This window comes from Bombus impatiens, unplaced genomic scaffold (assembly GCF_000188095.3).
Source record: "Bombus impatiens unplaced genomic scaffold, BIMP_2.2 scf_0624, whole genome shotgun sequence".
Taxonomy (NCBI): Eukaryota; Metazoa; Arthropoda; class Insecta; order Hymenoptera; family Apidae; genus Bombus; species Bombus impatiens.
In genome coordinates, this window is record NT_177043.1 from 42,400 (window position 1) to 46,553 (window position 4,154).

Below are 4,154 nucleotides of genomic sequence, written 5' to 3' on the forward strand. Positions count from 1 at the left end.
CCCCCCCCGGCTTCGTCGCTTCCACAACTAGGCCGTTGCTGCTAATTTTTCTAACTGCTCTAACTTGTATTCCTCTTTAACAGGGTGGTTTTACCACCATTTTTTCCACTTTATACCTGTTGTTCTAGCCTTGCGGCTAGATAACTGTTGTGGAGCAGGTGCTCCTCCGCAAGGTCTCTCATATCCTTAAAGTAACACATTATCGTTGCGGTTTGCTGCTTGTTAATTTTGTTGCTCGGGTCGAGGCAGAACGCCAGGACCCTCTTTTCTATATGGCTAGCTTGTTCCCTTATGTCGAGTATTGGCCACGTTTCTTCTTTAGTATCCTCCCTCCCTTCATCAGCCCGCTTCTTGATCTCTGAGCTGTTTTACTTTTTCGGTGTAGCGATTACACTCGGATTTTTAGAGGTTGGCCTCTCTGCTCCTTTTTCAGGCTTTTGCGTTTTCAAGAGTTGCAGAACCATTCTTGCCTTCGTGACGGGTGGTGTCTGCCCACGTGAAGACATCTGGATTACTCTCGCGGCTGTTTGTACACACGGACAGTGTACGGAGCGATGCGAGCGCGCCCTGACTGTATACCGCCATATTGGGTCAATGCACACTGTCAGGGGATCTTTAAGGTATGTCCAAGAAAGTTGACCGATGTAATTACCAACAATGACTGGGCTTACTTAAAACCAGGTAGGAAACCGCCAGAGGCAAGAGAAGTGGAGAGGCTCTGCGAGGATTTATGGGGTAGAACTGGACCTCCAAATCCCATAATCCCAAGAAGTAGAGCCTCGGAGTTGTTATTATGTGAATACACTCTTGTTTCACATGATCTAGTAAACCAACACTTCTTTCAACTTTTTTAAAAAACTCTTTTGAATTGTACAACATTTTCGATCGATTGCGATCTCCCGCACAATTGCATAGTTTTATTTGTGAATATTACACAAGTAAATATTTCGTTTTTTCATTCAGAAAAATTGCAACTTGATATTATTTTATATTACAGTTGCTTAATCACATTGCACGATTTGCTCACAAAATCTAAGTCTGACTCTTTGTTAATAAACGCGTATGTTGATAAACACTGATCGTAAGGCGTTACACTTTTCGTCGATGAGATCGCAAGAGAGAGAGAGAGAGTGAGTTTCCGTCCCGATGATGCCACAGAGGAAAACTATATGGGGTGTGTTTAAGGACACGAGATCCTTTTCCACATGTAAATCATTTATAAAATATAACATTTAGAAGATATAAACTCGTAAAACATATAGTATTGAGAATGTTCTCATTGCTCCTTGTATCGTACATAAAATGTAGTGTCAAATTATACTACAATCGATAAAAATATAGCAGCAGAAATGGAAAATGTAAATAACCCATGGGAGAAAGTAGGGTATTTCTTGTGACGACACCACACTCCCATGATCTATTGTCTCAGTCTCAATTAACTAGAAGTGGTTAGAATGAAATAATTACGTAACTGTAACGCTGGCCGTATGTCATGCCAACAATGGGAGCCGTGTCAGTAAAACTCGATAGCGACACATACCCGTGCGGCAAACACGTGAAAAACCGACGGCCAGTAGATGAAAGAAGGCCAAATGCACTCAAACGGAATCAAACATTAAAAACAGGCCCTAGGCTAATTAACATTCTCCTAATATGTTCACTAATAGCGTCGCACTGTTATGACGCATCGATTTTCATTCAGAGCTCAGAATCATAGCTATGCGAAGACAGTCAATTTTTGTTATCTCTGCATAAACAAATGATTTCTTTCGTGAAGTTGGCAAATATGGTTGAAAATGCTCAAATCTTTAACCAGCGCGTGTGATCCGAGATTATATTATATCGTTAAACAATTTATTATGACAAAGTGTTAACTCGTCTTCCCTAATACTCGTGTTCTCTAATACTACCCAGTTTTGCAACTGCTAAAATACATAACAGTTATATATGTAGCCTAGAATATATATTATTATAAACCTCATAAACTAGTAAGTAAATTTTCATATTCAGGAAACCCTTAATGAAAAACAAACGAATATTATATGATAGTTTGAGTGATGAAAGCAGGAAATATGATGGAGGCATCACGGGTTCATTTGAAATTAGTATTCCACAACCTTTCTTCATCTTTCACGCAACTTAAATATTCCATTTTTCCAGAATTTCTAGGATTTCCGACGAAGAACTATTCAATATGAAATAAAAAAAGTGATGGTTCTCTTGATGAAGATTGTGGATTTGGAGGGAAGGAAGCATTGATCCGTTTTACGTAATTTTACTGGAAAGGAAGGACTACAAGTAAATATTCCAAGAAATGCTTCGGTGCTAAATACATTTTATTTAATATTTGACGATGATCTCATGAAGAACATTGCGAGTTGGACAAAAGCTCTGGCTTTGTTGTCATTTGTTACACGGGGATCTTCCAAGTTACAAGAAGAATGGTAATCAATTTCAGTTGAGGAAACAAAACAATTTTTAGGATTATGTATTGTCATCGACAACATTCGAATGCATGTTATTATCACTCTTTATTTAGCAAAACAATGCCTCAACATCGGTATGAGACAATTCTTCGCTCCCTTTACTTCTATGAGAATATGTGTGATAAATTCTACCGCCTTCATAAAATTGACCAAGTATTGCACCAATTAATAAAAAATATAAAGGATTGTTGTTATCCTGGTGAAAATTTATCGAATCAATTTTATTGTAAAGGAGACATTTATCATTGGAGCGATACATTTTTCAAAAAAAGGCGAAGCATGGAATGAAATTATATGAGTTATGTACGCCGGATCTCGTGCTTCCTAAAGTGACGGCGACAGCCAACGCTCTATGTGGCCTGCTGCCGAATATCGGTGGGCAGAAGTCGGAGTCGTCCGTTCTCAGGCCACGTACGGAGCCCCGGTGTGGGCAGAGTATCTGATGACAAGTCGACACAGTCTACTCTTGCTGAGGAGGCTTCATAGAACGACCGCCATGCCGGACGATATCATATGCCTCGACGACTGTCCTGGCGGCGTCTCCTCCGTTCGAGCTCCAAGCCTTGACGCTCCGACGAGTGTACGAAGACCAGAGGAGCCTAAGCTCAGACGCGGACTCTCTCCCCGCCGAGCAGGCGGTCCGAGACTTTCGGGGGGAAGTTAGATGAGAGGTGTGACAGCGATCGCTCTCCGACCTGCTCACCGAAGACCAGGTCCGAAGCCACGGAGCCGTTAGATCGGTCCTGCCAAACTAGGAGGCTTAGAGAGAGAGGTGACGAACACCTGTAACCACTAAGGTGAGAGCGAGGACACGGCACAGCACACGTTGGAATTTTGCCCGGCGTGGGTGGCCCCCATTAGCCCCGATTAGCGAGAGTTTGGACCCCTCGTCAGTTGTGAAAGCGCTGCTGAGGAGGCAACAAGAGTTCCTCGCAGTCCGCTCATATTGCGAGGGCGTAATGCTCGTAAAGGAACGAGCAGAGCGGGAAAGGTTGTGGACATTCCACTCTTGCAGGGTTCCGCGTCGAAGGAACCTACGTCGTCTTAAGCGGTCATAGAGGCCGACACGCCGAGGGGGATCTGGACCTCCTCAGACTTGCACGACGTTGAGAGGGGTGGTCCTACCCAATGCTCGAACTAATCAAGGAACGACTCCTTCAGACAGGAGAAGACACAGGAGTATGCCTGCAGTAATTCAAAAGAGGTTCAGGAACATCCTTGTTGAGCGTTAGGCGGACCTCCGTGGAGTTTTAGTCGGTAATGTCCGGCACTACCATACCGATTGCTAGGAGATACGGGGTATCCATGAGGGTATCCCCACGTATAAAAAAAGAGGATAAAGTTATATTATTTTTCCAAATAATAATAATTTCCAACTTTCATGGCACATGGAATGACATATAAACTTTTCATTCAGAATCATAAACAGGATGCATGTGAAATACCTCTCGTATTATTCCGTGTATATTATATAGGTCATTTAGGTATATATATGTAGGTATATGTCGGAGATAAGAAGACACCGGTGCCTTCCCTCTGAAACCTCGGGAAAATCCATAAAAATATTGTAATTAAAATCTACAGTTGTAATTAAACGATTTGCCGTCATTCTACCCAATTGTATTTGTTTGAGATTTGTGACAATGAGCTTGGTTTGTGACAATGAGC

General features: G+C 42.2%; 1 pseudogene; it reads left to right on the forward strand.

Annotated features, from left to right (window-relative positions):
• Window positions 1-2,838: 2,838 nt before the first annotated feature.
• LOC117152044 overlaps window positions 2,839-4,154 on the forward strand; it is a 3,476-nt pseudogene continuing 2,160 nt past the window's right edge.